Source organism: Chenopodium album, chromosome 3 (assembly GCF_948465745.1).
Source record: "Chenopodium album chromosome 3, dcCheAlbu1.1, whole genome shotgun sequence".
NCBI lineage: Eukaryota > Viridiplantae > Streptophyta > Magnoliopsida > Caryophyllales > Amaranthaceae > Chenopodium > Chenopodium album.
The window spans coordinates 72,653,587-72,666,286 of NC_137836.1; positions in this window are offsets into that span (position 1 = coordinate 72,653,587).

Genomic DNA, 12,700 nt, shown 5'->3' on the forward strand with positions numbered 1-12,700 from the left:
CGTATTAATAAAATTCATTTAGCTCCTATCATTTTTTGTATACGTGATATTGACTATTGAATAATATTGTAACATTAATGATTGGGGATAAAATTACATGACAATATAGTTAAGGACGATGTTCCACCATTGTAGATTAGTAGGAGACTTTCCTATATGGAGGCCAATGAATGTATAGCTCCTAAACATATTTGTTTTAACATGTTATGTAAACAAGAAGGACAAGATCAGATCTGTTAAAATCAAAACATAGATTTGCATAACATAATCCCAACTGTCTCCTTGAAGAAACCAGTTAATCAAACCATGCATTAGAGATTTAGACCAATCACTCCTAACTAGACAACACACACTTTAAACAATATTATAAATTTGATGAAATTTCTATTAATAAACATAAAAGTTTGGTGATAATTTGACCACATAATCCATCCTATTAAAAAATCCACACTAATAAAGACCTAACACCAATTTCAATTATTTAAACAATTTAAGCATATTCATAAAAGTTGTTCTAAATGCTTTGACCAAACGCAGCCAAAATAAATTAATACGAGTATTAATAATTCGATTTTGCTAACGAGCGCCCCGGGGCGTTAGATTAGGATAAATTATACTGGTTGAAATGTTATTAAGTTAGGAATTTATGACAAAATCACGCGTCGTTCGGTGTAATTAATGTTAATTTTACTCTAATATTTACACTTTAATTCTCTTATCTAACGCCCTCGGGGCTGTCACGGTCCGGGAGTTTGGACCCCGAAACGTGCGGCGCGCTCTAGCCTTTTGGCGGCAAGAACGCTAGCCTTGAGCGGAAGAGGGGCTTGTGAGCACAAAGCAACACAAGCGGGCAATAGAATCTCAGGAGCACTCACGTCTATCTGGGCGACGGAGTGCGGGTGGTCGGGGCTTGTGACGGCCGATACTTCAAAGCGGTCACAAGCGGGTCCGAACCACGAGTCCTTAGCGCATCAAGTTGGGTTGGAGGGGAGCTAATATGCAAGTAAGACACAATATCTATAAAGGTCTAACAACAAACAAGCATAAAAGCAAGGAAACACTTGGTAGAGGGCTTTAAGATTTCATCCGCTCATTAACTTTTGCCTTAATAATTTATTTAAATCTAAAATTAGTAAATTAAAAAAATAAAAATGATTAGGGAGCAGCAGCTAAGCACGTGATAGAAGCTCCCTTAAAACATGCTTAGCACTTTAGCAGTAAGGTCTCTCTAAACAGTAACCGACAACTGGCTAAATTAACCTGTGGGTCCCACATTACATGCTACTTCTCCTCCTGTTAATCTGAGGCGTTGGATCGATCTGAAATATTGAATCAGAGCCGTAGGATTATGAAAAAGAAAGCAGTTAAATGTGACGCGCTGAAATGGCGAGTGGGAGGTTAAAAGGAGCATTTCGTGCGGGGAAATTAACTGGCACATGGCAGTTACCCGGTTTAATGGGAATTTATTGGAAACTGTTTAATTCTTTGCCTCTCCAATCTCCATTAAACTACGCTGCCGTTTGTGCTTTTTGATCTTTCACGTTATTATTTTTTTTTTTTTAAACTCCCGATTTTAAGAAGTTTTAAAACTGCTACTCTGTAAAACGTTTAGCGATCACACTTATCTCGTCAATGGACATGCGGATGGTGCGATACGTGAATTATATCGACTTTTTATATTTTATTAATAATTTTAACTAGAATATTCATTAATATTCATAAAAAGGAAAATTTTTAAATTACCACTAAAAAAATATAATTATTTTTTAACTAACCACCCGTTTAATTTAGACTACCACCCATTTCAAAAATCCAATGGATTTTCATCTATGGGCCCCACCTAACGCTTATCTTGACCCTTTTGACTGTTTTTTTTTTTTTTCGATTTTTCTCTTTAAAAATGCTCTCCTAACTTCCGTTCACATTTTTCTTTTTGAAATTTGGTAGAATTTAGTGAAGGAAATGTGAATTAAAGTTTAGAGAGCGTTTTTAAAGAGAAAAATCGGGGAAAAATCAGTCAAAAGGGTCACTTAACAGAAAATCCACCGGATTTTTGAAATGGGTGGTAATGTGAACATTATTTAATTTAAAGGGTGGTAATTTAAAATAAAAAATTAAACAGGTAGTTAGTTCGAAAATAGTTATATTTTTGGGTAGTAATTTAAAAATTAACCATTAATTTTAATTCAATTAAAAAAATGTTAATACGTCGAGGAGTATTAATAATTTTTTTGACACAAAAATAAATAATACGGAGTAGTAGTTGTACCTAGTAGTAGGCTAGTGGAGTATTAACAATGTAATGGAACACCGAACACTTATTACATGTAAAAGTTAGTTGTATAAAAATCGGTGCTTATTGTTTTTCTAGCTATCAAAAAAGTTGTTAAACTAAAAAATTACTACGTATACTAAGATAAATTTAAGATAATACTCCTTACTAAACATGGCTATGCACTTCCTTTTTTTTTTTTTTTTTTTTTTTTTTGAAAAACTTCCTTTTATTTTCTTTGTCACGGAATATTTTTTTTTTTTGAAGTTTGTAAATATCATTTAGGAATAAAAGTTGGATAAAAAAAAACGGAGAAAAATACAAAGTAATAGAACATGCATACAACAAATGGACTTTTTTAAAAAAAAAAAAATAATTTTACTAATTAGTTAAGTCAACTAATATTATATGCTACAACTATCAGCTAATTGTCAACACGTGTGTTGCTATGTGATTAAAAAAAAAAAAAAAAAAAAAGTAGTTTAGAAATCGCACTCAATATTGCTATATTATATAGTTGACTCCATTTGCGAATATTGGTTCAACATGAAAAACTAGTCAATAACACAGCTAATGTCTCTAGTAGTGCCGTAGTGGGTAGTTGCAATTTGCAAAATTGCATTGTTGTGACTTTAGAGTCGCGTTTTGTTTAAGACCGACCAAATTTGCAAAATTGGGGTATTGTTTGAAGAATGAAGAGTTGAAGACTGATCTTTTACTTTGTAAAAGGATGATGACAATCATATGTATGACTTAGGCATTTCCAGCTTTATATATGATATGAAGAGTAACATAAAATCTCCACCTATTGCTCCTATTTTAAAAATACACATTTGCTTTTTCCTTATAAGAAAGGAGTACACATTTGCTTTAGATTAATTGAATTGTTTTTAATCAAGCTTGCAACTTAAAATATCAATAACTCTTATCAATGTTGGATTGATAGGGGTTTGATAAACATGTTTCTCCATTTATTTAACATAGAACAACTATATTATATTCATTTACTTCAACCTCAATTTAGGTCAATGTTGACTAGTTTAACAACTACCCTTGTATGACTTGTTTTCAATTTGATCGGGGCAAGCTAAACATACAAGCTAACATCTTAAATCTTGTCAAGTTTGTAAGGATATACTTGTAGTTATAGTTGGTAAATGGTTGTTCAATTCAAATTCAGGTTGAGTTCTATTCAGATGAAGAGATTATCGACTCTAATGCAAAGCAAGTACGAATCAGGAATCATATTTAAATAAAAAAGTTTTTTGTTCAGACATGAATCAAGTTGTGTCTTTCCGGATTAGATCAATTCTAGGTCTATTTAAAATTAGCTTATTGTAAGAAAGAAATCAATCCCAATTGTATTTAGCTTAGGTCAAGTATATATATATATATATATATATATATATGTTAATTGAGATGAACACTACAAGAGGGGGGGTGAATTGTAGTTAAGTTCCTAAATACTAATTTTGCAAATATAAAACATAACAAAATAGGAACTTGCAAAGCACACAGAATTTTACGAGGAAACCTTCTAGTGCCCAACTAGAAGTAAAACCTCGACCCTACCTTAGGGATTTCAACCACAAATATCTCCACTATAATAGGGCAAATACCAAGTTACAACCTATTATAATTAAGCTTCTACTCACAAGTTCCAGAATGAACTTGCTACAGAACAACACCTTGTTCTACCCAGTTTGAGTCCCACACTCAAACTCACTCGCACTCCCAAAGTACAAATCTTCTCCCTTCACACTAGAAGCTCTCTCACTGTATGCAATAATAAAAATACTCACTCACCCAAATAACCCCAACCAAGTACAAATACAAACACCTAGTATATGATAGGCAAGCTATGCATGAAACCCGAAACTAATATGACAATGTGAAAAGCTTGGCAAACTTACACTATTGTAGCTCTGTAAATTCTTCACGCATAAAACTCACAAAAAACCTAAACTCCTATTTTTCTCTACTATTTATACAAGTACTACTTGTATAGAAAGTAGGTTTTGTTAAAGATAAATAAGTAAAACTTACCTTATCTTAAAAACACGGTTTTTAAATAAATCTTTTTGAAGAAAATCTTTTCAGAAAATAAGATAGAAATATTCAGCTAATAAGTATAATATCTTTTTAACAAACTATTTAGAAAAGATAAATATCTAAAGAAAATCTTTTCCTATTTCTATCTTTTATATTTTTCGATTTTAATTTATTTGCCAAGCTAATTGTCACGCTTTTAATAGATTTCATGCATATCCTACTTAACATATTTAACAATGAATCTAGAAGATAAAATCTTAACTAAAATATTGTTGCGCTGCACTCTTGTTCTGGTAGGATTACTTGGGCTCCACGTTTACTAAGTTCCTCCAAAGACCTTAGATAACAATCTTCAAGTTCCTGTAAAGGAACGTTCCTGTGAGGGAACTCAGTTCCTGTTAGGGAACTCTTCTTTTATATTGGATAACTTTCTTGATAAAGAACTCCTTCAAGTCTTCTTAGCTTTAGTTACTTCTTCCATCTCCAAGATCAATTTCACCTAAGCTGCACAAATACTTGAAATATCTTTATGAGTCGAGTTTGTTGTAACTCAAGTTCCTCATCATCAAAACCTGTACATATCAACAATTTCCCCCTTTTTGATGATGACAAACTTAAGCAAACTCTTGAGAAAGTTAAAACAAAATAAAAGGTCGTATTTTTGTATTTTAAATTTATTGACAGAAAATAAACACACAAAAATAAAACAAAAACGAAAAGTCAAAAAGTAAGCTAAGTAAACTAAACTGAGAAAGTTATGATACTTTCTCAACTGGAACCCAGAACAACTTCAGCCTCCATGTTTGCTTCTTCTTTTCCCCCTTTTGGCATTATCAAAAAGTCCTGTATTTTCAAGTTTATTAAACATCTACCAACAGCCCCACAAGCAATTCATCGAGTGTGGGAAACTAAAGGCAGCGCTGCTAAACAACCTTAAGTAAGTTCTACTCTATAGCATAAGCGTTCAAAATATACACAACACACAAGTATAAGCAAAAGTTCCAACTTTTCATTAAAAACCAAAATATTTAGCATCCAGATGAACAATTTAAAAATTTACAATCAAAATCAATTGTTCAAGTACTTAAACACGAAAACTAAATTTGTTCATAACTAAGACAGTGAAAGAAAAAGCTAGGCTGATTTTGAGATGGGGTAGGCTAGGTTTCAAGGAACTCCAGGATCTTGTTGAAGTCCTCCTTTGTTTGCTTTGCAGAGGCCTCCAACTTTTCTTCAACCCCTTTGAGCTGTACCAGGAACTCCTCCTTTTGTTCCTGTAGAGCCTTGTGAAGTTTTCCAGCAGAGTCCTTCATTTGACTCTCTACCCTCTCCACTCTATCAGCTAACTCAGCAACTTGCCCTTCAAGGATATTCTCCTCGACATCCAGTTCCAGTGGTTGTTCCATGCTGGTTTGAGGAACTCCACTGGCAGAAATCCTCCTGCTCTTCCTTACAGGCTGCTCTGACATAGCCTTTTCCTTCCTCTTCCCTGTCACTTTTTCTTTTTTTTTTCTCTCCTTTCTCTAACTTCTGAATTTTTCCTTGTACTACTTCCAAACTTAACCCAGCAAGGGTTTCCTCATTGATCACATTCTCTGGCTTCTCATTCAGAGCCCCAAATCTGCCTTTCAGAACAACTCCAGCATTTTCAAAGATAGTAGACAAAATAGCACCATACCCTACCTTTGTCTTACTAGGAACACAGTGAGCTAAATGCTGGTACATTAAGGATGGAAAATTGACTTTAATTTTCTTAGATATACAGAAAATCACTGCCATATCCAACAGACATGCTTCCCCCTTTTTAGCAGTTCTGGGCAGAATTGTCTTCTTGACCAAGTTGAACAAAAGCTTATTTAAGGGACTAAGGTTATTGTGACTCATGACCTTCTTCCCTCTCTGGCCACCAAGGGCTTCAACAATATCACCAGTCAGATAACTACCTACATTCACATTTCCCTTTCCCTTAATGTAAGAATCAAACCCTTGAGTAGGAGTTTTTAAAATTTTACCTAGGGTTTCAACATTCAATTCGATTTTAACCCCATTAACCGAACTTGTAATTGTTCCTAATTTTGCTTGAAAATTTTGGCAGAATTCAGCCATAGCACCAGGATACATAAGGTTTGCTGATACTCTAGACAACATAAACTCCCAACCCTGAAACTTAATCAAATCAAGAAATTCCAGAAATCTTGCTTTTCTACACCAAACAACATCAATGCGATGACCAACAACATACCTTCCAGCCAGTGATTCAAGTTTCGCTTGATCAGTCACCTCCTCTTCTTCCTCTTCCTTTTCAGATTCTTCCCTTTCTGATTCATTTCCCTCTTCTTTATCTTCTTCTTCTTCCTCGCTTATCTCTTCTTCTTCTTTGTTCTCCTCTGTTGTCTCTTCTGGGTTTTTCTCTTTCTCAAACTCATCTACTTCCTCAATTTGCTCTTCCAGAGACTTTACACTTTGCTTTCTTTCCTTCTACTCCTTTAATTTTTGAAGCACATTCGAGACAGAGGAATCCCCTTGATCGATTTTACTCTCTACTTCTTTTGGTTTTGGAGGAGATTTCTTAGGTTTTTCAGAGGGTGTTTGAGAGGTAGAAGATGCTTTGTAGTTTACCATGGCTAAAGGAGATGATTCTTCCTGAATTGAGTTTTTTGGGCTTTGGGATTCTTCAGAGGAAACGAACTCAGCAATGATCACCATTGAAACTTAAGAAAGGGTTTTAAAGGGGTTTTCAAAGTTTTACTGAGAGGGAGTAAATTCGATGTGACAGTGAGGTGAAAGAAGTGGGTGAAAGTTGGCTTTTATAATAAATGAAGCGGTGTGAAGGAATTTAGGAAGTTTTCACTGTTTAGTCATTTATTGAACAAATTCAATTAATTTTTCAAATTTTAAACACTGGATGAATCTTTCAAAAAATTTTAAATTTTCAAATTCAGTTAATCTTGAATGAAGTTTCTATAAAACACAATTGGAACACGCTTTCAACTTGTATATAATGTACAAATTTAATAACTTAAGCCGTTGAGCAATTTAATGAACTTACCTTTGGTAGTTAACAACGGTGACACTTTAGCTATGTTTATCACACCAAATTTGTGGTAGAAGTTCCTTTTAGCTCTATATACAATATTTTTGACTTTGCCATATCTTGGAACTTCAGAGGCTAGCATTTCAGCTTGATCATTCCAAGTTCCAGTCTCAATTTCTCAAATCTTTCTCTGTTCAAAGGCTTGGTTAGAATATCTGCAATTTGATTTTCAGTTTGACAAAATTCTAACTTAATATTCCCTTGCTCCACATTATCTTTAAGAAAGTGATGCCTAATGTGGATATGTTTTACCTTTAAGTGTTGAACTGGATCTTTAGAGATACAAATAGCACTTGTATTATCGCAATAAATAGGCACACATTCAAAAATAATACCAAAATCTCTGACCTGTTGTTTTATCCATAAGACTTGTGAGCAACATGCTGCTGCAGCCACATACTCAGCTTCTGCTGTAGATAAAGCAACTGTGTTTTGCTTCTTGGAACCCCAAGAAACTAAACAAGGTCCTAAAAACTGTACCATACCTGAAGTGCTTTTCCTGTTTACCAAGTCACCTGCATAGTCAGCATCTGTAAAACTATTCAAATCAAAAGAATCGCTTCTAGGATAGAAGAGACTCAAATCATCAGTTCCTTTCAGGTATCTAAGGATTCTTTTTACTGCTGTCAAGTGAGACTCCTTTGGATTTGCTTGGAACCTGGCACACAAACCCACACTAAAAGATATGTCAGGTCTACTAGCTGTTAGATAAAGTAGTGAGCCTATCATACCTCGATACATAGATTGATCAATGCAAGTTCCAGATGGATCTTCATCCAATCTAGTAGCAATTCCCATGGGAGTATTGTTGGTTTTGGCATTTTCCATCTTGTATTTCTTGATCAGTTCCTTAATATATTTTTGCTGATGAATCATAATTCCCTCTTCAGTTTGCTTAATTTGCAAACCAAGAAAGAAATTTAATTCTCCAGTCATGCTCATTTCAAATTCTCCACTCATAAGGTTAGTAAAATACTTGCATAGAGATTCGTTAGTTGCACCAAATAAAATATCATCAACATAAATTTGTACAACTAAGATATCAGTTCCATTTGACTTTAAAAACAATGTTTTATCAATTTTACCACGTTTAAAACCATTAGCCAAAAGGAACTTAGATAATCTTTCATACCATGCTCTAGGAGCTTGCTTTAACCCATAAAGAGCCTTGTCAAGCTTATAGACATGGTTTGGGAACTCTGGATTTTCGAATCCAGGAGGCTGTTCCACATAGACTTCCTCATTTAAGTATCCATTTAAGAATGCACATTTGACATCCATCTGGTACAGCCTAAAACCCATATAAGCAGCAAAAGCAATAAGTAAACGAATAGCTTCTAACCTGGCTACTGGTGCAAATGTTTCTTCATAGTCTATTCCTTCTTGTTGGTTGAAACCTTGTACCACTAATCTTGCTTTGTTCCTGACAATAATACCATGTTCATCTAGTTTATTTCTGAATACCCATTTTAGTCCAATGGACTTCTTGTCTTTAGGTCTAGGTTCCAGATGCCAAACTTTGTTTCTTTCAAATTCATTTAGTTCAGCTTGCATAGCATTAATCCAGTCAGCGTCAGTCAAAGCCTCAACATAGTTTTTAGGTTCCATAGAAGAAAGAAAAGCATTTGAATGCACAGAAGTTCCTAAGCTGAAATCTGGTTTGAGTTCCTTTTGTTATATCACTCATGATTGCATCCACTGGATGAGATTTCTGGTGTTTCCAAGGCCTTGGGGTGAAATCTTTGATTGGATACAATCTCTCTTCATTATTGTTGACTGGTTCTTCAATAGGAACTTGATTCTGGATCTCTGATTGAACTTCTTCAGGAGTTTCCACATTTTGGCCTTCATTAAGATTTTCAGTCTATTCTTGAAGTGGAGTTCCTGGTGCATTCTCCAACTCTGGCTTAGCATTAGTTTCATTATTCGTTACTTCTGCAATTTCACCATGCTGCTTCTGCAGTGATGCTAGTTCCTCATCTGGATTTTGCTTACGCACAAGTCCAATTTCGAAATCATCATCACAATCCTGTACATCAACCAAATTTTCAGTCTCATCAAATATAATATGTACAAATTCCTTAACACACATTGTTCTTTTATTATAAACTCTATAAGCTTTACTATTTGAGGCATATCCTAGGAAAACTGCCTCATCACTACGTTCATCAAACTTTCCCAAGTTCCTTTTACCATTATTGTGAACAAAACATTTGCAACCAAAAGATCTAAAGTAAGAAATATTAGGTTTTCTCCCTTTCATAAGTTCATAAGGAGTTTTGTTAGTGATGGCCCTAACAGATACTCTGTTGAGTATATAACATGCTGTGTTCACTGCCTCAGCCCAGAAGTTCCTAGGCAGCCTGCTTGATATCAGCATTGTCCTTGCCATGTCTTCAAGACTCCTATTCTTGCGTTCCACTACTCCATTTTGTTGTGGAGTTCTTGGGGCAGAGAAGTTGTGATCCATACCATACTCAGCACAAAATTCATCAAATTTTGAATTCTCAAATTCTGTTACATGGTCAGATCTAAGATGTATCAATTGATTACCTGTTCTTCTCTGTTCTTTCTTAACAAAAGCAACAAACTCATCAAACGTTTCATCCTTGCTTACAAGAAAGAAAACCCAAGTGAACCTTGAAAAATCATCAACAATAACCATTACATATTTCTTATCACTTCTGCTTTGGATTCTCATTGGACCACAAAGATCCATATGAATGAGTTCCAAAGGTCTTTTGGTACTTACCATCTTTTTGGACTTGAAAGAAATTCGGGTCTGTTTACCTTTAGCACAAGCTTCACATACTTTATCATGCAGGAACTTAATGCAAGGAAGTCCTTCCACTAAGTTCTTAGATCTTAGTTTATCTAGTAAAGAAAAGCTTGCATGGCCAAATCTTTTGTGCCACAACAAAGGATCATCCTTAATAACACTAAGACATGTTAAACTACTATTAGGAACCTCGTTAAGATCCACAACATATGTGTTCCCTTTACGAGTTCCTTCTAAAATTATGTTCCCAGTGTCATTGTGGATGATTCTACACTTGTTTGAAGTAAAGCTAACAGAGTTACCTTTGTCACAGAACTGTGAAATACTTAACAAATTGTGCTTGAGGCCCTCGACCAAGAATACATTATCAATAGCATGGGAACGTGACCTTCCTATCTTGCCAATAGCAATTATATCGCCTTTCATATTATCACCAAAGGTCACAGTCCCACCATAGTAGGCATCCAATGAGAGAAATCTAGTTTTATCTCCAGTCATGTGCTTAGAACAACCACTGTCGAGGTACCAAGTGTTGTTCCCCCTCACTGGAACCTGCAAGAAGAATTAAGCGTTAGAGTCAGGAACCCAGGTTTCCTTGGGTTCCTGTGTAACATGGGTTGATTCATTTTTCTTTACCCAGATTTGTTTTACATGTTTGATATTCTTCTGAGTGCTTTGTTCTTTCTTAGGACACTTGGCTTGCTTATGCCCTGTATTGCCACAGAAATAACAAATAATGCTACTGGGCAAGTTGACATACTTCTTTTCTTTCTAGAACTTCTTTTTAAAACCTAAACCTTCAGTATTCTTAGTTTGAGCCTTAGTGATCCAATCAGGAACTCTATACTCTATTGGTTGTTTACCTTTCCTAGCCCTCTCAAGTTCCCCCTCAAGACGTGCCTTATCCATTTTTAACTCTTCCAAATCATGTTTCAATTTTTAAAAATTCGGATAATCAGTCGGTGGAGGAACTTCAGAGTTAGGAGTATCAACACTAAGTTTTAACAAAGACAATTCCACATTCAAGAGTATGTTATCTTGTTTTAAGTTCTCAATGGTCTCTTTTAAAATTTTATTATCATCAAACAGACTAAAGAACCTATATTGAATATCAAACTTCATGTTATCAACCCATTCACTGTTCTTTTTGAAAGTTACCAAAGCTTTATCACTTTGCTGTTTGGATCTATGCAATTCCTTTAAATCTTCTTGAATTTCCAAAACAGTATTTATTAGATTCTCTTTAGACAGATGTTTTAATTGGTTGTAAGAGAACCATACCTCAGCCTCAAGTTCCTTCAGTTTGGCAGCTTCATCAGTTTTTGCCATTAGGCATAAATGAGCGGTTTCTTCTGAAGGTTGGTCCTCCTCTTCTTCTTCTGAATCTGTATCTCCCCAAGCAGCCAGCATGGCTTTCTTAACATTGTCCTTGGTGAAGTAAGGCTTATAGACTCTTGACTCTTTGGATTGCTCCTTGCCTTTAGTCTTTCCTTTTTCTCCATCCTGAACAGGACAATCTTTGATAAAGTGATCCTTTGATCCGCACTTGAAACACGTTGTATTTCTGGAACTTGTATACTTCTTGTTCCTGTCAAACTTCCTATTGTTCATCATCTTCTTAAATTTCCTCACTAGCATAGCCATCTCTTCCTCATCAACTTCTGATCCTTCTGAGTCTTCAGCTTTGAGTGCCAAACCTTTATTTCTGGAACTTTCAGTGTTGGAACTCAGATGAAGTTCATGAGTCATCAATGATCCAGCTAGCTGTTCCATATTGAACTTAGTAAAGTCCTTAGCTTCCTGCATGGCAGTAACCTTGGATCTCCAGCGTTCATCTTGTGGTAGGCTTCTAAGGATCTTCCTTGCCTGTTCATCAATAGGAATTTGCCTGCCAAGGGAGTTCAGTTCATTAATAATATCATTGAATCTAGTAAACATCTCTTCTATGGTTTCTTTAGACTGCATTTCAAACCTTTCATATCTAGACATCAATAAATCTATTTTAGAACGTTTTACCTCGTTTGTACCTTCATGAGTTACCTGTAGTAAATCCCAAATCTGTTTAGCAGACTTACATCCCATGATACGATTATGTTCATGGGGTCCAAGTCCACAGTGTAGATACTTTATAGATAAAACATTCATTTCAAGTTTCTGATAATCTTCTTTATCATAATCAGAAATAGGTTTAGGAACTACCTCATGCTTGTCATTGGTTTGAGTTATTTCAAAATCACCAGTTTCAATTACACGCCAAACCTGGTAATTTTCGGCCTTAATGAATATCTCCATCCTGTTCTTCCAGTAGGCATGAAACTTACCGTTGAACATAGGTGGACGTTGGGTAGAGTACCCTTCTTCAAGTTTCTCCTTGTAATTCATCTCTCCAGGAACTTTCTCAGCAAAATTATCTGCTTGCACGTGAGAACCGTGCTCTGATACCAATTGTTAATTGAGATGAACACTACAAGAGGGGGGTGAATTGTAGTTAAGTTCCTAAATA